The sequence below is a fragment of the Chiloscyllium punctatum genome, chromosome 17, assembly GCF_047496795.1.
Source record: "Chiloscyllium punctatum isolate Juve2018m chromosome 17, sChiPun1.3, whole genome shotgun sequence".
NCBI classification, from domain to species: Eukaryota; Metazoa; Chordata; class Chondrichthyes; order Orectolobiformes; family Hemiscylliidae; genus Chiloscyllium; species Chiloscyllium punctatum.
This window is the reverse complement of record NC_092755.1, coordinates 57,999,700-58,027,243: the sequence shown is the minus strand read 5'-3', so window position 1 is coordinate 58,027,243 and position 27,544 is coordinate 57,999,700. Positions and strand designations below refer to the sequence as shown.

Here is a 27,544-nt window from a genome sequence, read left to right as displayed (position 1 = left end):
TCACATTTGATGGTTCTTTCATTCCAAGGACTTAAGCATCAAGTACTGACAGTACTAAAGGGTTGCTGCACTGTCAGAAGTGCTATCTTTCAGGTAAGATGTTCATCCAGGTCCTGCCTGCCTTCTCAGATGGACATAAACAAAACCCTCTGAAACTATTGGGGGAGATGGGTGTTTTCACCTGTAGGTATTTTCTAATCAACCTGCTCAGAGTTGTTGTGGCACATCGCTGGATTAGGTGGAACTTGAACATGTGTCTCCTGACTCAGAGTTAGGGACACTACCATTGTATCACAATGGCCAATATTTCTCCTTCAATCAACATTTGCAAATTATCTAATCATTACCACTGTGCATAACAAGTGTAGCTACATTTCAGAGTACGTCATTGGCTGTGGAGCCTTTTGGGATGCCCAGTGGTTTGGTAAGGTGCTATGTAAATGCAAAACTTTCCTTTCTAACAGTAGCATGTTCAACACAAGAGCTGCCTCTGCTGTTTCTGGCTTCATTAAGTTGCCTCTTGACTGGCCTGATCTCACTTTAGATTATACATCGGCTCTGTAAGAATATTTACCCTTCGCTACAATTATGCCCCTTGGCTCTTTTACTCATTGAACAAAGTGTTAATCTGAACATGGAACATCAACACTGTGTGCCCTCTGGAGACTGTGTGTTGATGTCGGGATGACAAGAGGTTTTTCTTTCTAACAACTTGCAGTCAAAGAAGACACATGGCCCGTGGGTACGAAACAGCCACTTCAGGATTCTGATGGCTGGTCTCTACGTGATTGATTCTCTTAGTGACTGGAGTGAGGAACAAGAACAGACTTTCACATCTGTTAGCAAAGGGACCGGGGAAACGCTGAGTGCAGATTTCCACCTCCTTACTGTGCATGGGCAAGAAGGCTAATACATTTACTGTCCACACAAATGGATTGTCCTTATTCTCTCCCACTGTATAGTATATATAATACAGAGACGAGAGAAAAACTCTCAGAGACTTAGCATGGACTTGACAGGCCAAAGGGTCTCCTTCTTTATTATAAAGGTAAAGTCACCATAGACATACGGCTGCTCTGACATTAGGGGGAGAGAGAGAGAGAGATAATGGTGGATCAACCGGAGGGTCACCATGCCTCAGGTGAGGGAAGAGATTGTGAAGGACAGTCCTTCCTAGTAGAGGGGAGGTGATGGCCTAGTGGTATTATTGCTGGATTCTTAATCCAGAGACACAGGTTCGAGTCCTATTATGGCAAGTGTTGAATTTGAATTCAATAGCAGAAAACTCTGAAATTAAGAGTCTAATGATGACCATGAATCCATTGTTGATTGTCAGGAGGGGGGATAAAAACACCTCATCTGGTTCACTAATACCCTTTAGGGAAGGAATATGCCATCCTTACCTGGTCTGTCCTACATGTAACTCCTGACCCACAGCAATGTGGTTTGACTCTGATCTGCCCTCTGGACAATAAATGCTGCCAGGCAGTGACGCCCTCATCCCATGGATGAATAAAGAGGAAAAGTAAAATCTGTAGGAATTGAACCCAGGTGGTTTGCTTGACTGTGCCTCGCAAACCAGCCATCCAGCCCACTGAGCTATCCTGTACTTTCAATGAACCAGTAGTCCCAGACTGAGAGAGACAAGTGAAGGCCTGATGGACTCTGATGACAGATCATGGATCTGAAAGGGTAGTCAGATTCTTCTGCCCTGCCAGACAGAGAGCTCGGAGGTAGGAAAGGCATCTTCTTCGTCATACATCTCCTACGGAATGAAGCTCTGGGAGGAGAAAGCTGGGCTCTGCTCAACTTTCCCACTTGAAACCCTTGAGGGACAATGGACGGTCTGGTTGCACCACACTGCTGGCATTAACTCAGTTCCATTCAGGCCTGTCACCGTGTGGTGGGGACAGCAGGTACAGAATGGAGTGGGGAGGAGGCAGTTCCCTCGTTCAAAGGCAATCAGTCCTTGAAATCAGATGTAGGGGGTGTGTCAGGTCACAGCTACTGCTGAGGTTGCCTCTCCCTGAAATCCCTCCGACACATCCTACTCCCAGTACGCCTCCACATGACCCATTTGTAGATAGTTTCTCATCAACCGGTTCAAGAGATGTTATTGCACACCTCTGGAGCAGATGGAACTTGAACCTCCCAGTTCAGAGGTGGCGACAAAGCCCCACAACAATCTTATGAGTTACTTGTAACCTGGGTTGTTCCACCATCTTGGAATGCTGGCTGTCCTTCCAGTAGTGGCCATAGTGCCCTCAGGTGGCACTGCTGAGCTGAAGCACTGCCACCCTCTGATTCGCCATCTGTTCTCCTTGGGAGAGAATTCCAATCCTGGGCTCCTTCTCCTGGGAGGGAATGGGAAATGTGGATTAAGAGCTGGGAGGAAGTCAGAGGTATGTGGAACAAGGTCAAAGGGTTGGCTGGAGATTCTGCTGGAGGGCAATGGGCAGTCTGGATTATGTCCAGGAGGAAGTGGGAGAGGGTGTGTGTTAATATCCAATTAGATTTAGGTTCAGTGACCCTGGGTCTTTAATTGTACTGGAACCCAGTAGAATTGGACTGACATTATCCCCTTGAACCAGAAACACCAACGCATCTCCATCGACGCATATGGAGATCTCTGTGAAATGCTGTTAGAATTTTCACTGAGTCAGACGAAAACAGTGCATCTCCAAACAATGGGCAGGATGTATCTGAGTAAGCGGGTGGGTCACTGAAGTATATTCTTTCTGGGTTTCACTGAACATTACAAAACAATCATCCTTCATGCACGCCCAGACTCTCTGCCGCACCGCACGCTGCCCTCGAAGTGGCTGCGGGGGGGACGAGACAGTCACACACCTCCTTCTGGAATGTGCCTATGCAGAGGAAGTCTGGAGAGGAATGCAGTGGTGCTTGTCGAGGTTCGTCCCGAGCAGCGCCGTGACGCGGGACTCCGTGCTCTACGGCCTGTTCCCCGGGACTCACACCGAGACGAACATTAACTGCGCCTGGACGATCATCAACTTGGTGAAGGACGCTCTCTGGGCGGTCCGAAACCTGTTGATCTTCCAGCTGAAGGAGTTGACCCCGACCGAGTGTTGCAGACTGGCACATTCCAAGGTCCAAGACTACGTGTTGAGGGACGCGCTGAAGCTTGGGGCAGCTGCCGCCAAGGTGCGGTGGGGAAAGACCACCGTGTAACATCGGCCTGCCTAAAAAAGAACAGGGGGCCCATGCGGACGTTTTTTTGGGCTCTGCTGATGCCTCAGCCAAATATATGTATAAGATTGAAAAATGCACAGACCTGTATATGACAAGGATAAATTCGAATCTGTGTTTGTAAATGTGGACATATGTATGGCATGATCAAATGTACAGACCATCAAATCATTTTATGAATAAAGTATATTTTTGAAATAAAAAAATTACAAAACAATCGAGGTTTAGTACCCAGACACACATGCAGTGACTATTGGACAGAAACAAATTAACAGATGCCTAATAACAGTTAGATGCTAATGAACAGAACGAATATCGGCCCCAAAGTCAGGTTAATTACAAATTCCAGATGAGAACCTAGTTTGCAAATCTGCGAACCTTGAATTTTTCAATTAGCGACGGACAAAAAGGAAACGATGAACGTTTTACCTTGAATCATTAGACACAATTTTTTTCCATAAAGACGCACTTCCTATTTTCAATCCTTTCATCACACTTCCATGTCTACTTGCCATCGCAATAAATCCAACTATAAGGTTGGACACTTCTTCTTTATTTCTTCATTCTTCTGCCTTTATATTCTATGCTTTGGTTTATTCCTCTGTGCTTTAAGATGGTGCCGGAGAGTGGTGACACTGTACAACACTTTTCACTGTATTTTTACAACATACATGTGACAATAAATAAATCAAATCAAGTTTCTATAGCCACAATGTGGAAGTTGTAAACTTAGCCCAGTCTGGCCACTCAGGCCGGATCTGTGATACAGATACTAGATTGTTATTATTCCCCTTCCCTTTTCAAACTGATTGACTATTTTTCAGGAATTCTGTCAACAAGTATGATTCACTACAATCCTCCTTCATCACCAGAGGAGACTCATTCTAATTAAGCCCTGTTGAGCAGTTCAGGCCTTAAGTTGGGGAAACAAACACAGAGAACACTGGAAAAACACAGCAGGTCCGGCAGCATCTGTGGAGAAAGGCACAGAGTTAATGCTTCAGGTCCAGTGACCCTTCTCCAAAATTTAACCCAGTGAAAACACCATCAACACCATTACAACATTCAGAAGGCATCCAGATGGGTACATTAATAGGAAGGATTTGAAGGAATATGGGCCAACTGTTGGCAAATGGGACTGGATTAATTTAGGATAGCTGGTCGGCATGGACGGGTTGGACCAAAAGGTCTTTGGTGAGCTGTACAGATTCCCTACATTGTGGGGACAGGCCATTCAGCCCAACAAGTCTCTGAAGAGCATCCCACCCAGGACCATCCCTATAACTCTACATTTCCCAAGGCTAACACACCTACCCTACACAACCACAGTGCAATTTAGCATGGATAATCCAACTAACTTGCACATCTTTGGACTGTGGGAGAGAACCCACTCAGACACAAGGGGAATCTGCAAACTCCATACAGACAGTCACCCGAGGGTGGAATCGAACCCAGGTCCCTAGTGCTGTAAGGTAGCAGTGCTAACCACTGAGCCACCACGCTGCCCTACATCTCTATGACTCTATAAACAAAGCAAGATCATTTCTGTCATCACTCTATCCATTGTTGGTAAAGATGTGTGGGTCAGGCCCTAAGGAGAGTGTTTGCACTCTTGATCCCCCATGCAAAGAGTGTCTAACCTCAGCTCTGCCAGATCAGACAGGCCCAAATCCAAAGACCTTCTGGTTCCCCACTGGGAAGGAAAGCGAAGAGTACCTCAACTCAAGGCTCCTCTCGGAATAACATCCCAATTCCATAGCTGTCTGATCAACTAATAGCTACCTCCCAGGCTTTGTCTTGTTGGGAAATGATGTGTTACCCAGGGCAACAAAACTTGAAGACGAGTTAACCAGTTGGATAATTACTCACATCAGGTTTAATTATAGATTTTGTAACATGTTTTTCTACTCCTCCATCACTACTTTGTTATCCAAGTTGTTCTATTATAACGTGCGCTTCGTCAAGGTGAATTCACTGTGACACAATTGACAAATTGGGACATTGTTTCTAAAGTGCAAACTTTTAAAATGTGTGTTGGCTGTAACATGATGACATCGCCAACACTTTAAGCGCTGTTTCTAAAGCGCAGTTTTTCTATAACGCAGAGTTGCACAAAAACGCAATCATCGTGTCGAGAATTGACGACATTTCAAATGAATTTTAAGCATCCAAGGCTGTAATCACCAGTATTCTCTTTAAACCTCTGTTGAAGAGTCATCTGGACTCGAAACATTAGCGTGCTCTCTCCCTCTCCATGGATGCTGGCTGACCTGCTGCGATGTCTTGTTTTCAGGACAGATTCCAGCATCTGCAGTAATTCGCTCCTTCTCCTTAAACTTATTCATAATATTCTGCAAACTGTTTCTGCACACGAGCAATGATAAGAATTGCCCTGTTTTCTCACAGCCGCTGTGAAGCAGATGTCTTTGTATAAATCGAACATGCACGCTTCTGTGCAGCCTCAAACCTGGGTCAGGTCCTGATGTGCTCCTGAACATCCTCCCCTCCCCCCCTCAGGTACTACCATTGAGGAAACAAACATACAGTTACCGTGAACCCCACAAGTTCTGCACAGTCAGGTCAGCCATTCTCCTCATTATGACCTATCTCAAATTCCAACTAGAGTGAAAGCAGCTGGGATTACACTCAGAGAGAAAGAGCATGTTCCTCATTCAACTTGGGTTGGGGGGGAGCGGAGGGTGTTTAGTGGGGTGTGAGCTGGAAGTTACTGACGACAGACTCTTACAAAGATTTGTGCAATGCATCTGCTCCAATGCCTGCATTTTGACAGCCATGGCTATAATCAGCGTAAAATCTTTTGCATCAGATATCACTTTCACACTGGAAGTGCCAGCCTTGTGCCAGTGTAGAGTTAGTGTAAATCTTTGACAATATTAATTATTCACCACTGAAAATGGAGAATGTTTAGAACATAGAGCATAGAACAGTACAGGTTCTTTGGCCCGCGATGTTGAGCAGAGCTTTTATCTTAATCTAAGACCAGCCTAACCTACACACCCCTTACTGCTGTCCATGTGCTTGTTCAGCAGACGCTTAAATGTCCCTAATATATCTGACTCCAGTATCACCCCTGGCAGGGCATTCCCTGCACCCACCACTCTCTGCATAAAGAACCTACCTCTGACATCTCCCCATTACCTTCCTCCAATCACCTTAGAAGTATGACCCCTCGTGACAGCCATTTCTACCCTGGGGAAATGTCTCTGGCTATCTACTCTAACTATGCCTCTCATTACCCTGTACACCTCTATCAAGTCACCTCTCTTCCTTCTTCTCTCCAGTGTGAAAAACCCGAGATCACTCAATCTCTCTTCATAAGACAAGCCCTCCAATCCAGGCAGCATCATGGTAAGTCTCCTCTGCATCCTGTCCAAAAGTATACATCCTTCCTATAATGAGATGACCAGAATTGGACACAATATTCCAAGTGTGGTCTAACCAGGGTTTTTGTAGAGCTGCAACAAAACCTCACGACTCTTAAACTCATTCCCCCATTAATGAAAGTTTGTCCTGCCCTTTTTCTTGATAACTGGTGATTAATGGCAATTTTGGTGGTAACCATTTCTTGCAATCCATTAGCACCATGATAATGTGCAAGTGGATTTATCACCAAAAGAAACAACCTCTCTGTTAATAATAAGCTCAATGGAGCAAAGTCTAAATGCAGTCACGGCACTGTGTGAAATACTTCAATCAAAAACCATGGAAGAGGGAAGTTCTCAGTGAACGTCTCGTAAACCCTTTCATCTACAGAACTCTTCACAAGTATTGATGCAATCCTGTTGAGCGTGACCCCGTTCCCAGCCTTTACTATGACAGCAAGCCCGAGGAAAGTGGTGACCTCATTGCAAAGGTTTCCATGTTGGTCGGTAATCAGAAACTAGCAGAACAGACTGGTAGAATCAACAGAAAACTTACAGAGGTAGAACATTGAATTCCCGAGATTGCCTGATACAAGGGAGGTGATAACCTACTGGTATTATCACCAGATCTATTAATCCAGCGATCCAGGCAATGTTTTGGGGATCAGGGTTTGACTGCCATCATGGTAGATTTGAATTGATTTAAAAATGGAGAATTAAGAGTCTAATGATGACAATGAATTTATTGTCAGGAAAACCCCATCTGGTTCCTTTAGGGAAGGAAACAGCCATTCTTACCTGGTCTGACCTACATGTGACTCCAGACCCATAGCAATTGTGGTTGACTCTGGGCAATTAGGGATGGGCAATAAATGCTGGCCTAGCCAGTGACACCCACATCCTGTGAATGAATTTTTTTTTTAAAAAATCACTTATTCATGCTATGCAGATTTCTCAATCATAGATCAAGCAGTGCCTAGTTCAAAGATTTAATTTCTACCCAACTCCCCTCCCCATCCACGTTTCCCTCCAGAAGATTTCACGACATATAAGCCAATTCCCACTTTGTGCTAAGAAATACAAGCTGGACAGACTGGGACTGTTTTACCTGGGGAGGAGGAGGTTGAGGGGGGTGACCTTATAACGGTTTATAGAATCATATGGAACATAAATAAGGTCTTTTTCCCAGGCTAGGGGAGTTCAAAATTAGCGGGCATAGGTTTTAAGTGAGAGGGTAAAGATTTAAAAGGGACCTAAAGGGGGCAACTTTTTCACGCAGAGGGTGGTGCGTGTACGGAAAGACTGCTAGAGGAAGTAATAGAGATTGGTACAATTACAATATTTAACAGGCATTTGGACAAGTAGATGAATAGGAAAGGTCTAGAGGGATATGGACCAGACGCAGGCAAATTGGGCTACTTTAGTTTGGGAAACCTAGTCAGCATGGGCATGTTGGGCTGAAGGGTCTGTTTCCCTGCTGTATGACTGTATGACTCCATGACTCAATGACTCTAAGTCAAAGTCCTTGCCCTAGATGACCATATTGTGGACAATCACAATAACTTCACAGCTTTGGGACTGAAATGGGCCTCACAGGTGACAACAAATTGTCTGTTACCAATGTCTCACAACTTGGTCATAATCTCCAAATCGTACTGCAATCTCTCCCTTCACTCCTCCTTCAAGCAGTTCATCTTCCTGTGCTCACACCCCCACCTTGCCCCATCTCACCTCAAGTTATCCTTCATCAGCATTGATTTCCATCTCCGTCCGACGTAAGCCTGCCCTTTCTACTCTGCATTCACCGTCCTTCAGCTCTCCTGTTAACCCTCCCATATTTAAACTCACCTACACATCTTCAGAACCAGCCCCCTCACACTTGACATATCTCGCAATTTCCCCACATCTTTCATTTGATTCCAACTGACCACTTCCTTGTTTCCCACATGGTCCACTTCTTCATGTCACCTTCGAACCCTGAAGGAATTTCTGTTCAAGTCCACTACCTGTTGCTCTTTCAGGCTGGCAGCCATTTGACCATCAGCTTTCCATTCTCCCTGATCCTTCCGCAGTTACTTCATTGTTCCCAAATCGCTAAATATCACTGGTCAAGCCAAGAGTCAGAAGCAGAGAAGTATTTTGCTACAACTCTAGCAATGTTGCTTTCTTAATGACAAAAGAAGGAGATTCCATTGATCACTGGGGTCCTCAGCAGGGGTAGGCCAAGCACTGAAACACCATGACAACCTCAAACATGACGTGAAGGGTCCTGTCCAAAACAGGAAGCAAAGTGGAAACTATTATCTGAAGTGGGGGCAAGATAATAATTTTCACTTCGAAATTACAAAAATAACTACAAGCCTGATATGTTTCTTCCTGCACAAATGCTCAACTATCAGGCTGTTGTAGGGCCTACCTTTTCAGGGGTCCTGTAGAGTCCATTGATCTGGACAATGGAGTTTAGATCACAGACAACATCTGTAATCCAGTCACTGATCTATATTGTTCAGGGCGCAGGCGATTCTCGGAACACTGAGGTGTCACGTGACTCAGCCACTAAGGCCCAACTAGAGCAGGTTCCCAGAAGGCGATAGTTTACAAAAACCTTCTGTACACCTTGAGCACAACTTTGTTGCAACACGGGGTGTAGAGCAGCTTTCAGCTGATTTGTTTATGGATATTACAGAGGCATCTACTGAAACTATCTGCACATGCAGCGGCAATTGGACATAAGCATGATCAGTACTGGATCCAACTTCTTCACAATCAATTTCACAACCCATAAATATTAAGAGCACCATTTCAGAGTAAAACATTCACGATGAAAACTATTGTGTGGTTTGCCAAAAAGAGAGAGAATCTAAAATGATTTAGCATTTACGTTCCATATATAGTTGCAGATGGCCATGTTATATTGCTTGATTATTCTAGTTTCAATCTAGGGGTCACTTGCCCCTTGAACAAGAGACATTGAGCTAAGTTCTTCCTCTCAAAGGATCATAAATCTTTGAAACGCACTCCCTGAGAAAGCAGAGAAAACAGAGTCCTTGAATATTTTTAGGGCGAATGTGTGTTAAACAATGGGGGGTGAAAGGTTATCGGGGGTAGGTGGGAATGTGGATTTGAATGACAGAGCAGGATTGAGGGGCTGAATGGCCTGCTCCTACTCTTTGTTTTGTATGAGCACTTTTTAAAAAATATCACTATTAATCTACCACAGAAATTAATAATTTCTAAAGAAAAGAAAAAAAGAATTTTATAAATACTATTGTTCAAAAATTGCTAAAAAGAGACACAAAGTCAAAGTTTTTTTGTCTCACACCCATCAGGAGCGACACACAAGAACCCAAACTTGGAAAGGGAACACTAATTTATACAGCATAGGAAGAGTGTGCTGATTGGTTGGACTATGGTTAACATGGAGATGCAGCAGTAACTGTTAACTGTCCATCCTAGCTGAAAGAATCTGGACCTGACTATTCAAGGTGATGTCATGGGGGAGGCAGCAAGTTGGTTCATGAAATCAATATAGTTACTCAGGCCACAAGACAGTAGTTGGCTCATCTTTGCAAAATGTAGAGAGATTAAAAATTGATTTGCTCTGCTTTTCATGCTTGGGGGGTTTGCAATTGACAATGTTATAAAGACATAAGCACATAAACTTGAGGCTGTCACCTCCTTAAGCTGATTATAGCATTAGTCTGAATAGCCTCCCCCACAAATGGCTGCCTCTATACTCAGCAGAGAGCTGAGCAGCGTTCACTGCTATCAGTAATCAGCCTTCTGTTTGTAAAGTTAATCTGACCCTCTTAAAGAGAAACTGCACTGGAAACCAGAGGCTGATGCAGAATGCTATTGTTGCAATTCTAAATGGGGGAAATGGAATACAGGGCAGAGAGAGTTCTCCAGACTCAGGAATGCAGTGCTGGTGATATTAGCAGTAGAGATTCCATAAAAGACTAAGCACTAGGAGCAGGAGGGGCCTTTGGCCCTTGAACTTGCAATAAGCCATTCAGTAAGATCATGGCTGGTGTAACCACACCCTCCATACCCACTTCCTTGCCTGCTCTCCATAGCACTTGATTCTGTCCTGAATCAAAAATCTAAATCAATCTTAACTATTATTAGTATATGATTTGATTTATTATTGTCACGTGTACTGAGATACAGTGTATAGTATTGTTTTGTGTGCTATCCAGGCAAATCATACCTTATATAAGCGCATCAGGGTAACAGAACAAAATGCTGAGTATTTTTTGGATTTGACTTATTATTGTCACATGTACCAAGCTGCAGTGAAAAGTTTTGTTTTGCTTACAGTACATGCAGATCATACCATACAAAGTGCATTAGGGTAATAGAAGGAATACAATGTTACAGCTGCAGAGAAGGTGCACAGAGAGCAAGATCAATATTAAATTTAAAATTTGCAAGGTCCATTCAGAAAAGTAATAGAGTTATAGAGATAAACAGCATGGAAACAGACCCTTTGGTCCAACCTGTCCATGCCGACCAGATATCCCAACCCAATCTAGTCCCACCTGCCAGCACCCGGCCCATATCCCTCCAACGCCTTCGTATTCATATACCCATCCAAATGCCTCTTAAATGTTGCAATTGTACCAGCCTCCACCACTTCCTCTGACAGTTCATTCCATACACATACCACCCTCTGAGTGAAAAAGATGCCCCTTCCATCGCTTTTATATCTTTCCCCTCTCACCTTAAACCTATGCCTTCTAGTTCTGGACTCCCCAACCCCAGGTAAAAGACTTTGTCTATTTACCCTATCCATGCCCCTCATAATTTTGCAAACCTCTATAAGGTCACCCCTCAGCCTCTGACGCTCCAGGGAAAACAGCCCCAGCCTGTTCAGCCTCTCCCTATAACTCAAATCCTCCAACCCTGGCAACATCCTTGTAAATCTTTTCTGAACCCTTTCAAGTTACAGCGGGGAAGAAGCTGTTCTTGAAAGTATTGGTACTTCTGTTTAAGCTTTTGTATAAGAATAAGCTACAGAGGAGGTACAGAGAAAGATCAACTCTAATAAATGAGAAGTGCATTCACAAATCTGGTAACAGTCGGGGAAGAAGCTGTTCTTGAAAGTGTTGGTATGTGTTTTTAAACTTTTCTTTAATAACACAGCAGCCTCCACTGCTCTGTGAGGCTGTGAAGCCAAAATTAACAACCCTATGTAAGAAGACATTCTTATTCATCCCCATCTTTTTGCTCCTTAGCTTGAGATTGCCCTGTGAGTGGCAAGTCCTGTCAGATCAACTCAGAATATATATGTTTCAGTATGATTATCTCTCATTCTTTGAAACTCCAATGATTATAGGCCCAATCTCTCCTCAGAAAGTAACCTCTTCACTCCAGGAATCAACCTGGTAGGTCTCTCCTTTTGGAGACCAGAAAGATACACATTAGGTGTGGATTTACCTGTACAATTGTAGCAAGATTTCCTCATTATTACACTCCATTTCCCTTGCTAAAAATCACACAGCACCAGGTTATGGTTCAACAAGTTTATTTGGAAGTACTAGCTTTCGGTGCACTGCTCCTTCATCAGGTGGTCAGGGAGCCTGGTGCAATCTGATAGCAGCATGTCCTCTCCGCAGCCTCTGCCCAAATCTCTTTGCCAGAAGCTTGTCCTATACCTGGTATTGCCTTATGCGAACGGGTCCTGAAATATTTGACCCTCCCTGGGGAATTACAGCCACACTCGTTGTCAAATTCCAGAAGTCACCGCCCTGCCATCAGAAAAGCCCCAAAAGCGTTGGAAAGGAACTCTGAATAGATCCCTTGATCTCTTCACTATCCTCTCCTCCTCTTCAAGTTCATACGTCAAGAAGAAGCACTTTGACAAATCCTTGAACCGTTCCTCTTCACCGACTGGTGCCGGGAGAGAATTTGCGATTTTTTTTTTTAAAAATCAGGTTAAAGATGCTGCGTGACTGAAAATGATCATGAAATTTGGGAATGTATTAGAGTGCCTAAGGATGAGAGGACACTTGTGGTTTTCCATGGGGAGCTTGATGAGTTGTAGAATTCCCAGCTCTTTATTAGCTCACACAAAGTTTTGCGATAAACAGATTATAAATATGCGGCAAGTTTACTTTACCATTTGAGATGCTGTTTGTCAGACAGCTGACATCCAACACAAGACTAAACTTCACACTGTAACCATGGTGAGAGCAGTCCTAGGCGATAACATTATCTGCTGCAGCTTAAGATACAACAGAAGCTTTCCACTGACCGTATCTCTGCCATCAGAGGGTCATCAACACACATTCATAATTAATAGGAAGTCAGGGAATAACAAAACAGTCTTTAAAATCTAACGATAACTGTTAACCTTCTGAAAGGTTGAGTGACAGAGAAGCCTAAAGCTTTCATCAGATACCCATTCACTGTGAAGTTGTGCAGGTGATTAACTTGGCAAAAAATTCATTCTCGACCATAAGCATCAAAAAGTAGTCAAGGGATTTTAATAATGGATGTCTTCATGAAAGTCGACACAGCTTAGTCCAGTCTTGGTCACCAGTATTGGCTGTCCTGGAAATTCCAGTGAGAAATACAATGTCCACTGTGGTCCTGACTCAGACTGCTCTGGGTGAGCGGGTTAAATGATCAGATTTTTCAGAGGCAATGAGGGAGGCGCACTGTAGTGAGCTTATCCACTTCTGAATTGCTATCCCGAAAGCGAGGCAGGATATTACATCTTTTCAGGTATCTGAGGATACCATTAGATTGGAACCCTATCCTCAAAATTCCTCACCCGACACCCACTGCAGCCCCTCCCCCTCAACACCCACTCCTACCTCTCCATCTCTCCCTCTACTCCCCTCCTCCCTCCCATCAACTCCCACTGCCCCTTACCCCTCAATACCCCTCCAACACAATTCTCTCTGTCTCTCAACTCCCCCTCCCACTCCTCCTCAACTTCCCTTCCCATCATCCTCAACACCTCTGCAACACAACTCTCCCTCCCCCTCATTCCCCCCCACTCCTCCTCACCTCCCACTACCCTCCCCCAACACGCACTACCTCCCTCCACCTTCCCTCAATCCCTATCCCTTCCTCCTTGACTGCCACTGCCCCCACCCCCTCAATTCCACTGTCCCCACCCCCTCAATCTCACTGTCCCTTCCCCTTCAACTTCCACTGACCCTCCCTTCAATTTCACTGTCCTCTCCCCCTCAACTCCCACTGACCTCCCCTCAATCCCACTGTCCCCATCCCCTCAATCCCCCTCAATCCCACTGTCTCCTCCCCCTCAATCCCACTGACCCTCCCCTCAATCCCACTGTCCCCATCCCCTCAATCTCCCTCAATCTCCCTATCCCCTCCCGCTCAATCCCAGTGTCCCCTCCCCCTCAATCCCATGGTCCCCTCCCCCTCAATCCCCCTGTCCTCTCCCCCTCAATCTCACTGTCCCCACCCCCTCAATCCCACTGACCCTCCCCTCAATCCCACTGTCCCCATCCCCTCAATCCCCCTCAATCCCACTGTCTCCTCCCCCTCAATCCCACTGACCCTCCCCTCAATCCCACTGTCCCCATCCCCTCAATCCCACTGTTTCCTCCCCCTCAATCCAGTGTCCCCTCCCCCTCAATCTCCCTGTCCCCTCCCCCTCAATCCCATGGTCCCCTCCCCCTCAATCCCACTGTCCTCTCCCCCTCAATCTCACTGTTCCCTCCGCCTCAATCCCTGTCCCTCACTCCCAGCCCAGCCAGTGACACCCAAATCCTGAGAATCAATTCTGAACAGTTCTCCTGATCCTTCCATTTCCCATATCCATGACGACACACAGTACAGGTCTTGACAACCTTAAGCATGAGCTCAGATGCAGCTAGTCTACTCTGGGGGGGCAGGGGGTGGGTGCAGTGATGGGTAGTTAGAGTGAGGGTGGGGGATGGGAGGTGGTGATGTTGGTTGAGGGAGAAGGTGCAGCTAGTGCTTGCTTACAATGTGGAGATAACCAAAAAAAGAGCAGGTTAAGTGGAACTGGTGCAGGAGAGTGAATAGTATCAGCAGAGAATGATAAAGGACTGGGTCTCTGTGAAAGGAAGGGGATCTGAATGTCTCTGTGGATGGGACCCAATGGGAGACAGGATTCATGGGGAGCTGCAGCTGTTACAGGTGGAGAGGATAATGGTGAATATGTGAGAGTGGGTTGACTATTGAGGCAACTGAGGTCCTGCTGAACACCCAAACGCTCTATTGTTCTTCCTGTCTTAGAACTATCCATTCAGAAACATTTCAGTTCTTAAAATGAGCATTATTTTAACTTATACATTTACTGGGAGAAAGTGCAGTCAGATCTCCCTTGAAGTATTCCAATAATTAAATTATCTTTTGTCTTCTGGTTATGCTAGACTTCAGAGATATTGGGTAGTCTCACAGCCAGTTGGGCAGATCGGTTAACTCGATGACTAGGTAGTTGTTCAGAATGAAGCGAACAGCCAGGATTTAATCCCCTTGCAGGCTGTGGTCGTTTATGGAGGCCTTGCCTTCTTCCTTATCCCAATCCCTTGTGATGGCAGTGACCCTCAGGTTAATAGTCAATTGTCTCTCTGACAGAGTGTGCAGGATATGCCTCTGCTTCTTTGTGTGGACTATGGCCAAGAAATCTCTCAATCATTTGTATCCTCAGGAGAACAAGCCCAGTATCTCCAGTCCCTTGGTGGAACATTATGTCTCTCCTGCACTCTCTTTCAGGTGTCTGCTGCTCTGGCTCCCACTGAATTCTGATCACAGTATGAGGTGCGGGGTACCTTGCAGTGGGTTGTTTTGAGATTAAGCATGAGGCAGGACCAAGTAGATACTACTGCCTCTTCAAAGTCAACTTCCTCCTGGCTTGTCCTACAGGAACCAGTCATCAGCTGACAGCCTACATTTTTTAAAAACTCTAACAATGACCATGTCAAAGAAAACCCATCTGGTCCACTAATGTCCTTGAGGGAAGGAAACTGCCATCCTTACTTGGTCTGGCCTACATATGAATCCAGACCCATGGCAATATGGCCGACTGTTAACTGCCCTCTGGGCAATTAGGAATGGGCAGTGAAACCCTACGTCCTGTAAATTTAAAACAAAACCTCTGGCAATTCATTTTGACACATTGTTGATTTTATCATCAGAAAAGTTCGCCATGATGTGGAGGTGTTGGTTTTCGACTGGCGTGAACAAGGTCAGAAGTCACAGAAGGTCAGAATTCCTCAAGAAGGGCTCATGCCCGAAACGTCGATTCTCCTTCTCCTTGGATGCTGCCTGACCTGCTGCGCTTTTCCAGCAACACATTTTCAGCGCAGAAGTCACATGACACCAGGTTATAGTCCAACAGGTTTATTTAAAATCACAGGCTTTCGGAATGCTGCTCCTTTGTTAGGTGAATTCAGAAAAGTGAGGAAAAGGGGCTATAAATGGAGATGTTGGTCTCTAAAATAGTTTGTTCTTTAATCAGTTGTCAAGTATTTGCTGGAGCAGGGAGTGAAAAAGGGAGTGTCTGTGGGCCTCAAGCAGTTTGTGGTTGACAACGGGTTACAGGGAGTGAACTAAAGGTTAATCTGTAGTTGGGTTTGCAACTGTAGTTGCAACTGGGGCATTAAGACTCTAACCTAGTGGAACTTCGAGTTCAAGATTCCAAATAATCAGCCAACTTTGCGGACTCTTGATTCATCCATCCACTGGTCTGTATTCACACCCGTCGCCCATTGAGTAAACAAGGAAATCCATTTTGTCAAGACCAGGGCTGTAACTAGACAGTGGAGATTCATTTGTTTTTCAGAAGGTACAAAAGGAAGAGGTTGCTAACTTCTATTAAGTTAGAACTTTGAATCGTTATGGATTTTTCATTATGATGCTGAAGAAATAAATCATTTGACTGATGAGACAGGTTTGGAAATATCTCTGGTGGAGTTTGAAATATCAATAAAACTCCACGCAGGAAGATTCTGAATCATATATCGAGAGAAATTCACTGTCTCTGTTCAGTCATGAGGACAGTCAAATGTTGATCAATTTGTTGCATAATTTCTTTTAATCTGCCCACACATTTATGAGCTGCACGAATCAGGTCACATGATCACTCTTTGGCATATCCTCTGAAGAAGTGATGAAGAGACTTTTCGTTTTATGAGTAGCTGGGTCAGCTTAAAGTGTGCTGGGAGGTAAGAATGATCATTTGTCTTCCCTGAAGGACTTTAATGAGCCAGCAACTTTCACTTGCTGGCACCAGTCAGCTAGCAACTGGATTCCTAACTCATTTTGACACAGTGGGGCTTGAACTCACAACCCTACAATGAACTACCTGTCCTCCTAAAGCTATCAGTTATTGCTGGGGCGCCTTCCCCATACAGGAGAAGTCCAGCCTTCCTCAAGGCAGACAAACAGCAGCAGGAAACCCAAGATGTCACCTACAATCCAGTCCTCACTGATGGCCTTTTCTTCTGCACTTTGAGCAGGAATCACCACTCAGCAGTCAGGAGGGAGCTCCCTGTCACAGTTCCAGGGCGTTGAGGGCTCTTGTGGAACACCGACTGAGATCAGCCAGACCAATACAGACTGAGACCCCTGCAGAACCATTTCACTCACTGTCTCCATACAAAGTTAAAAATCACACAACACCAGGTTATAGTCCAACAGGTCTAATTGGAAGCACTAGCTTTCGGAGCACTGCTCCTTCAGCAGGTGGTTGTGAGGAGCAGCGCTCCGAAAGCTAGTGCTTCCAAGTAAACCTGTTGGACTGTAACCTGGTGTTGTGTGATTTTTAATTTTGTCCACCCCAGTCCAACACCAACATCTCCACATCATGTCTCCATATAGGGTCACAACTGATGTGTTGCTTCGTAAAGGTCTGTAAGGGAATCAAGGGAAATGGGAGGAAAGGCAGGAAAATGGAATTGAGGGTTATTAGATCAGCCATGAGTCAATGAAATGGTGGAGCAGACGCAATGGGCTGAATGGCCTACTTCTGCTCCCTTGTCTCATGGTCTAACCAGAGCAGATCTACGTCCTTCAGCATTTTGTTAAAAACTCATGCTGTTTAATTCCTCCTATTATAGCCATAGAGATGGACAGCACAGAATCAGAGCCTTCAGTCCAACCTGTCCATGCCGACCAGATATTCCAACTCAATCTAGTCCCACCTGCAACCACCCTGGCATGGTGACACAGTGGTTAGCACAGAGACCCGGGTTTAATTCCAGCCTCAGGCAACTGTCTGTGTGGAGTTTGCACGTTCTCCCCGTGTCTGCGTGGGTTTCCTCCGGGTGCTCCGGTTTCCTCCCACAGTCCAAAGATGTGCAGGTCAGGTGAATTGGCCATGCTAAATTGCCCATTGTGTTAGGTGAAATATAGGGGAATGGGTCTGGGTGGGTTGCTGTTCGGAGGGTCGGTGTGGACTTGTTGGGCCAAAGGGCCTATTTCCACACTGTAAGTAATCTAATCTAATCACCTGGCCCATATCCCCCAAACCCTTCCTATTCATATACCCATCCAGATGCCTTTTAAATGTTGCAATTGTACCAGCCTCCACCACATCCTCTGGCAGCTCATTCCATACGCGTACCACCCTCTGCATGAACATGTTGCCCCTTCCGTCGCTTTTATATCTTTCCCCCCTCACCTTAAATCTATGCTCTCTAGTGCTGGACTACCCCACCCCAGGGAAAAGACTTTGTCTATTTACCCTATCCATGCCCCTCATGATTTTATAAACCCCTATAAGGTTACCCCTCAGTTTTCAACGCTCCAGGGAAAACAGCCCCAGCCTGTCCAGCCTCTCCCTATAGCTCAAATCCTCCAACCCTGGCAACATCTTTCTAAATCTTTTCTGAACCCTTTCAAGTTTCACAACATCTTTCCAATAGGAAGGAGACTAGAATTGCACGCAATATTCCAACAGTGGCCTAGCCAATGTCCTGTACAGCCGCAACATGACCTCCCAACCCCTGTACTCAATACTTTGACCAATAAAAGAAAGCATACCAAACACCTTCTTCACTATCCTATCTACCTGCGATTTTACTTTCAGGGAGCTATGAATCTGCACTCGAAGGTCTCTTTGTTCAGCAACACTCCTTAGGACTTTACCATTAAGTGTATAAGTCCTGCTAAGATTTGCTTTCCCAAAATGCAGTACCTCACATTAATCTAAATTAAACTCCATCTGCCATTTCTCAGCCCATTGGCCCATCTGATCAAGATCCTGTTGTAATCTGAGGTAACTTTCTTCGCTGTCCACTACACCTCCAATTTTGGTGTCATCTGCAAACTTACTAACTGTACCTCTTATGCTCACATCCAAATCATTTATGTAAATGACAAAAAGTAGAGGGCCCAGCACCGATCCTTGTGGCACTCCACTGGTCACAGGCCTCCAGTCTGAAAAACAACCCTCCACCACCACCCTCTGTCTTCTACCTTTGAGCCAGTTCTGTATCCAAATAACTAATCCTCCTGTATTCCATGAGATCTAACCTTGCTAACCAGTCTCCCATGGGGAACCTTGTCAAACGCCTTACTGAAGTCCATTTAGATCACATCTACTGCTCTGCCCTCATCAATCTCTTTGTTACTTCTTCAAAAAACTCAATCAAGTTTGTGAGACATGATTTCCCACGCACAAAATCATGTTGACTATCCCTAATCAGTCCTTGTCTTTCCAAATACATGTACATCTGTCCCTCAGATTCCCTCCAACAACTTGCCCACTACTGACATCACTCTCACCAGTCTATAGTTCCCTGGCTTGTCCTTATCACTTTCCTTAAACAGTGGCACCACATTAGCCAACCTCCAGTCTTCCGGCACTTCACCTGTGACTATCGATGATACGACTACCTCAGCAAGAGGCCCAGCAATCACTTCTCTAGCTTCCCACAGAGTTCTCGGGTACACCTGATCAGGTCCTGGAAATTTATCCGTTTTTGTGCATTTCAAGACACTCCCTCCTCTGTAATATGGACATTTTTCAAGATCTCACCATCTATTTCCCTACATTCTATATCTTCCATGTCCTTTTCCACAGTAACCACTGATGCTAACTCGTTTAGTATCTCCCCCGTCTCCTGCGGCTCAACACAAAGGCCGCCTTGCTGATCATTGAGGGGCCCTATTCTCTCCCTAGTGCTCCCGCACTGACACCTCAGTCACCTGCCCTGCCTTATTTCCCAAGAGTAGGTCAAGTTTTGCACCTTCTCTAGTAGATACATCCACATACTGAATCAGAAAGTTTTTTTGTACACACTTAACAAGTTCCTGTCCATCTAAATCCTTAACACTCTATGTTTGGAAAGTTAAAATCCCCTACTATAACCACCCTTTTACTTTTACAGATAGTTGAGATCTCCTTATAAGTTTGTTTCTCAATTTCCCTCTGAGTATTAGAGGGTCTATAATACAATCCCAATAAGGTGATCATCCCTTTTTTATTTCTCAGTTCCACCCAAATAACTTCCCTGGATGTATTTCCGGGAATATCCTCCCTCAGCACAGCTGTAATGCTATCCCTTATCAAAAATGCCACTCCCCCTCCTCTCTTGCCTCCCTTTCTATCCTTCCTGTAGCATTTGTATCCTGGAACATTAAGCCGCCAGTCCTGCCCATCCCTGAGCCATGTTTCTGTAATTGCTATGATATCCCAGTCCCATGTTCCTAACCATGCCCTGAGTTCATCTGCCTTCCCTGTTAGGCCCCTTGCATTGAAATAAATGCAGTTTAATTTATCAGTCCTACCTTGTCCCTGCCTGCCCTGACTGTTTGACTCACTTCTGTTCTCAACTGTACCAGTCTCAGATCGATCTCTTTCCTCACTATCTCCTTGGGTCCCACCCCGCTCCCACCCCGCTCCCACCCCGCTCCCCCGCTCCCCCCCACCCCCCCACCCTCCACCTTCACCCCTCCGCGCCCCCTTATTGATTTAAATCCTTCCGAGCAGTTCTAGCAAATTTCCCTGCCAGTATATTAGACCCCTTCCAATTCAGGTGCAATCCATCCTTCTTGTACATGTCACTTTTATCCCAAAAGAGATTCCAATGATCCAAAAATGTGAACCCTTCTCCCATACACCAGGTCTTAAGCCGTGCATTCATCTGCTCTATCCTCCTATTGCTAGCTCGTAGCACTGGGAGTAATCCAGATATTACTTTTCTCGAGGACCTCCTTTTTAAATTCCTGCCTAATTCTCTGTAATCTCCCTTCAGAATCTCAACCTTTTCCCTTCCTATGTTGCTTGTTCCAATGTGTATAATGACCTCCTGCTGGTCCCTCTGCCTCGTAAGACCATTCTGAACCCTCTCTGAGACATCCTTGATCCTGGCACCAAGGAAGCAACACATCATTCTGATTTTTCGCTGCTAGCCGCAGCAATATCTATCTGTACCTCGGACTAGAGAGTCCCCTAACACAGTCGATCTCTAAGAACCCAGCATACTCCTCACTGCATTAAAGCCAATCTTGGTACCAGAAACTTGGTTGTTCGTGCTACATTTCCCTGAGAATCCATCACCCCCTACATTTTCCAAAACCGCATACCTGTTTGAAATGGGGATAGCCACAGACTGCTCCTGCACTACCTGCCTACCTCTCTTACCTTTCTTGGAGTAAACCCATCTACCTGACTGTATCTGCTACTTTTCTCCCTTCCTATAACTGCCATCCATCACACCTCCTTGCTCTTGTAAATTCCTCATTGCCTCTAACTGTGTCTCCAACCAATCCATTCGATCTGATAGAATTTGCTGTCAATGATATTTATTGCAGATATAATCCTCAGTAACCCTTAAACTCTCCCCAACATCCCACATCCGACAAGAACAGCATATCACTCTACTAAAGGCCATTTTTGCTTCTTCCAATCTGCAGACCCAGAAAAATAGCACCATCTTAATCCTCTACAAAACACTGCTCCAAGCTAACTTAATATTTAGGCTTATATTTTTAAGTTTAGTCAAGAGACATATCTCAATAAAACATACAATCAAGAAAGGACCCACTCTACACACTATTGCAGACTTACAGCAAGACTACGTTTAAAACTATCCACTTATCTGTTTCTGTGCTGTGACCTCTCCCAAACAGGTTCCTCCGAGATTAGTTGTGAATTTCACTGTTTGTTAATTTTCCCAGATACACTCCGATGTCCAGCGATACATGAATTCAAACAGCAAAGGTAGTAACTGTGCAGGCTCACTGCTGTGTCAGAGGTTTCTTTCTCTCTCTCTCTCCTGCATCGACATCACCATGTTGCTGCCTTTGTCTGTCCCTCTCCTTTATAAAAGTGCTGTTGTTTTGACTTTCTTGTTGAAGCTACCCCTATTTGTCTTTTTTGTGAGGGGTGTTAAGGTTAGTTGAAATCTGCATAGCTCCTTGTTTTCAAAAAGAGCAGAAAATAAATACAAATGTTTGCTATTGGTGACTAGCTTGGAAGATAATGCAAACTAGTTATTGGTTTAAAGGGCATGCAGGTGATTTGGCAACACATGTACCAAGCCCAGGGAGGGAATGTTGCTGAAGAAAGAGACCTTGGAGTGCAGGTTCATAGCTCCTTGAAAGTGGAGTCACAGGTAGATAGGATAGTGAAGGCGGCATCTGGTATGCTTTCCTTTATTGGTCAGAGTATTGAGTACAGGAGTTGGGAAGATCATGTTGCGGCTTTACAGGACATTGGTTAGGCCACTGTTGGAATATTACGTGCAATTCTGGTCTCCTTCCTATCAGAAGGATGTTGTGAAATTATAAAGGGTTCAGAGAAGATTTACAAAGATGTTGCCAGGGTTGGAGGATTTTAGCTATAGGGAGGGGTTGAATAGGCCGGGGCTGTTTTCCCTCGAGCGTTGGAGGCTGTGGGGTGAACTTATAGAAGTTTATAAAATCATGAGGGGCATGGATAAGATAAGTAGACAAAGTATTTTCTCTGGGGTGAGGGAGTCCAGAAGTAGAGGGCATAGGTTTAGCGTGAGAGGGGAAAGATATAAAAGAGACCTAAGGGGCAACTTTTTCACACAGAGGGTGGTACATGTTTGGAATGAGCTGCTAGAGGAAGTGGTGGAGGCTGGTACAATTAAAATGCATTTGGATGAGTATGTGAATAGGAAGGGTTTGGAGGGATATGGGCAGGGTGCTGACAGATGGGACTAGATTGGGTTGAGACATCTGGTCGGCATGGATGGGTTGAACTGAAGGGTTTGTTTACATGCTGTACATCTCTATGACTCTATGACTGGCAGCACGGCTGGACGACCAAAGGTAACCAGCCACAATTTAATTTTGAAAAAGGAGTGAGAACCAGTTCTAACTGACTTTGGCAGGTGCAGAGTAAGGTTGGAAGCATCGGACTGGCTGCTGTGTTTTACTCTCTCTAATTTTATATCCAGTTAAAGAATTGTTGAATGTTCTGAGAAAAGAATTCCAGTCTCTACGAAATAAATGAGGAGATACTAAATGAATATTTTGCATCAGTATTAACTGTGGAAAAGGATATGGAAGCTATATGCTGACCAGATGTCTCAACCCAATCTAGAAATAGATGGTGACATCTTGCAAAATGTCCAGATCACAGAAGAGGAAGTGTCTTGAAACAGTTAAAGGTGGATAAATCCCCAGGACCTGATCAGGTGTACCCGAGAACTCTGTGGGAAGCTGGAGAAGTGATTGCTGGGCCTCTTGTTGAGATATTTGTATCATCGATAGTCACAGGTGAAGTGCCGGAAGACTGGAGGTTGGCAAACGTGGTGCCCCTGATTAAAAAGGGTGGTAAGGACAAGCCAGGGAACTATAGACCAGTGAGCCTGACCTCGGTGGTGGGCAAGTTGTTGGAGGGAATCCTGAGGGACAGGATGTACATGTATTTGGAAAGGCAAGGATTGATTCGGGATAGTCAACATGGCTTTGTGCGTGGGAAATCATGTCTCACAAACTTGTTTGAGTTTTTTGAAGAAGTAACAAAGAAGATTGATGAGGGCAGAGCAGTAGATGTGATCTATATGGACTTCAGTAAGGTGTTCGACAAGGTTCCCCATGGGAGACTGGTTAGCAAGGTTAGATCTCATGGAATACAGGGAGAACTAGCCACTTGGATACAGAACTGGCTCAAAAGTAGAAGACAGAGGGTGGTGGTGGACGGTTGTTTTTCAGACTGGAGGCCTGTGACCAGTGGAGTGCCACAAGGATCGGTGCTGGGCCCTCTACTTTTTGTCATTTACATAAATGATTTGGATGCGAGCATGAGAGGTACAGTTAGTAAGTTTGCAGATGACACCATGTGGTGGAGGCTGGTACAATTGCAACATTTAAGAGGCATTTGGATGGGTATATGAATAGAAAGGGTTTTGAAGGATATGGGCCAGGTGTTGGCAGGTGGGACTAGATTGGGTTAGGATATCTGGTTAGCATGGACGGGTTGGACCAAAGGGTCTGTTTCCATGCTGTACATCTCTATGACTTTGTGACTCTAAGTAAATAATTATGCAAGTCTACTGAATTTACATTCACCAATTACTTCAAAATTAGATATATTCATTATCCAAGGATTGCATAAATGCTTGCGTTTGAAGGTCTTTAATTGAACTGACAATTTATAATTATTTTATTTTCTTTCTTATTATACCTTAACTGTGTCTGTTGGTCTGTCTGTGTGTGAGTGGTGGGTTTTGATCAAACAAGATTGGATTTAAGTTGTTTATATTCATTAGATTACTTTGTTGTTTTAGATTTGTCCTCAAAAGTTACAGTCTGAATATGAAATTGTTCATTTTTGTTTAAGTTATAAATTTGGTGTCCAAAACCTGCTATTCGTAAAGCCTGGTTCTGAACATTTGGACAATTTTTGAGGGTCATTGAATATTTTAACTTCACTGTGTTGTGAATCCAGTGATAGTAAAGCTGATTTGGTTGGCTTGCTATCCCTGTGGTGTAACACTATGGAAAGATTCAACAGAAGGTGAAGGTGCAGTGTAAACTGGGCTGGTATTATCAGAATAAAACAGGTTGTTGAACTAGGGCTTTACTTCTCCAATCATATTTCCACACGATTTCAAAGTCCTTTGCAAGTTCTTGCACGAGAACTATAAGAAATAGGAGTAGGCCACTCCATCTTTCCATATGGTGCTGATCTAACACTCCTCATTCCCCACAACCCTTGATTCTCCTATTGATCGAGAACCTTGGTAAGGCATATGAGGGCAGGACTTAACACTTAATGGTAAGTCCTGGAAAGTGCTGGTGAACAAAGAGACCATGGGATGCAGGATCTTGGTTTCTTGAAGGCAGAGTCACAAGTAGACAGAGTGGCAAAGAAGGCTTTTGGAATGCTTGCCTTATTTGGGCAGTGCATTGAGTACACGAGTTGGGGTGTCACATTGTGGCTGTACAGGACATTGGTTAGATCACTTTTGGAATTCTGCGTTCAGTCCTGTTCGCCCTTCAATAGGAAAGATGTTATTAAACTCAAAAGGGTGCGGAAAAGATTGATAGAGTTAGAGAGTTTGAGTTATAGGGAAAGGTTGAATAGGCTGGGGCTAATTTCCCTGGAGCATCAGAGTCTGAGGGTTCACCTTTTGGAGATTTATAAAATCATGAAGGGCGTAGATAAGATAAATAGTCAGGGTCTTTTTCCCAGGGTAAGGGAGTCCAAAACTAGAGGGCATAGGTTTAAGATGAGAGGAGAAGGACTTAAACCATTATCACACAGAGGGTGGTTCATGTGGAACTAGCCGTCAGAGGAAGTGGTGGAGGGTCGTACAATTACAACATTTAAAAAGCAAAGGATGGGTAGATGATTAGGAAGGGGAGAAGGGATATGGGCCAAGTGCTGGCAAATGAGACTAGATTAATTTAGGATATGCGGTCAGCATGGACAAGTTGGACTAAAGGGTCTGCATCTGTATGACTCCATGAGTCTATAATTTATTCAATGTCTTAGTGTGACTGAAAGGCTCTACACATTCAAAATAATCTCCTTTGTCAGCCATTTAAATGGTAGCCATGATGTGGAAGTGTCAGTGTTGGACTGGGGTGGATAAGGGCAGAATGCGACACCAAGTTGTGGTCCAATAGGTTTATCTAAAACCACAAGCTTTTGGAGCGCTGCCCCTTCATCAAGTGAAGTGAAGATCACTGGGTCAAGTAAACTCTCCCAGACAACCAGAATGACCACGCACGCTGCTTTAAACGGAAGTTAAACAGGATGAGATTGCAGCAACTCAGGGAGTAGCAATGTTGTCAAGTCTTGAACCAAGTTATACATCATAAACCAAGTAATCTAATCTAATACTAATCCCCATCAGTCAAACTGCTCCCCACCAACCACCTCCAAAACAAAAATGGCTCTGTTCATTAAATGTGCTTCAAGTGTCACCATCACATTTGGCAACTTGCCTGAGGGGCACTCTCATAATGTTTTTTTCTGGATTTAGTTAAATTTCCACATTTTTCCCACTTAGAAAAATTCCTCCTGCATCTTGCATCCTACCAGAACCAATTATTTCTAAATTGAATGTGACATGCAGGCCTGATTCAGATTGCAGCTGTTGACAAGGAGAGAGGAGGTAAGCTGTACGTTAGTCACTAGGCCTGTCCAACGCATCTCGTCCACATCCCGCACCTCCGCCCTCAGACCCCCACCCCTCCAACCGCAACAAGGACAGAACGCCCCTGGTGCTCACCTTCCACCCTACAAACCTTCGCATAAACCAAATCATCCACTGACATTTCCGCCACCTCCAAACAGACCCCACCACCAGGGATATATTTCCCTCCCCACCCCTTTCCGCCTTCCACAAAGACCGTTCCCTCCGTGACTACCTGGTCAGGTCCACGCCCCCAAACAACCCACCCTCCAATCCTGGCACTTTCCCCTGCCACCACAGGAACTGTAAAACCTGCGCCCATTGTACTCTATGCTGCTTTCTCCCCACCCCCACCCTCCTCTAGCTTATCTCTCCACACTTCAGGCTCACTGCCTTTATTCCTGATGAAGGGCTTTTGCCTGAAACGTCGATTTCGAAGCTATTTGGATGCTGCCTGAACTGCTGTGCTCTTCCAGCACCACTAATCCAGAATCTGAAACAACACTATCCAATGAGTCCCACACCCCCTGGTGTTACCCTGTAGCCCAGGAAATGGCTTCCTTTCTAATTATGTGTCCAGTTCCTTCTGAAAGTTACTATCAAATCCACTTCATTTCATTTCAGTGAGTACATTCCAGATTCTAATAACTCTCTGAGTAAAAACATTTCCCTCAGCTCCTCTCTGGCTGTCTTGCCAATTAGTAAACCATTCAGGATTTTCAGCGTAACTATTTAATCATTCCTTAACATTGTTCTCTAGGCTTCAAAAGTAACTGCACATTACTGAGATCCCTCATTGGTGATGCCAAAGAATTAGCCTCACCTTTAAAGTCTGGTTTTAATCCAATGTGTAACCCAGGCAGGGTGCGTATCCCTATCTGGGAGCTGTGAGGGATTGAAAGTCAAGTGAATCAGATGAGGGGAGCTCCTGGCAGATTCGAAGCTGAGACAAAGCTGCTGTCACAGCTGAGCACCAACAGTGTTCACGTCCGAGTCTCATTCAGAAAAGTACTGCCCTCTGTTAAACTGCCCTTCAGGTTGCTTCATTTGGTTTGTGCAACACAGTAGTAGGATCAAATGTAACCACATTACACACATCACCCATTGCAGCTACCTCCAACCAGCTCCAAGTAAATATTTGTCAGCGCACTCGGTGGGTCAGCGCTCTGAATATTGCAACACAGGGCAGAAGGACTTCAGGCCTGAGGTGAGTTAGTCAAGGTGGGCAACAGCAGCCTAACTGGCACAAGGGCACATTCGGTCAATACGCTGCCATCGAAGGCCCTGGCTTCAGCCTGTCAAGCTGGGGAGGTGTTGCTCTGAGTGCTCACAACCCCCAGAGTTAGGGAAGACTATTAGCTAAGTTTCAGGAAATATATT

General features: G+C 44.8%; 1 protein-coding gene across 1 annotated transcript in view; it reads right to left on the bottom strand.

The window, feature by feature from the left end:
* LOC140487697 (uncharacterized) overlaps positions 1-27,140 on the bottom strand; it is a 133,678-nt gene extending 106,538 nt beyond the window's left edge. Inside the window, exon 1 of the mRNA XM_072586966.1 lies at positions 26,988-27,140. The gene's annotated coding sequence lies outside the window, so the exon portion shown is untranslated. The remainder of the gene's footprint in view (positions 1-26,987) is intronic.
* Positions 27,141-27,544: the final 404 nt, after the last annotated feature.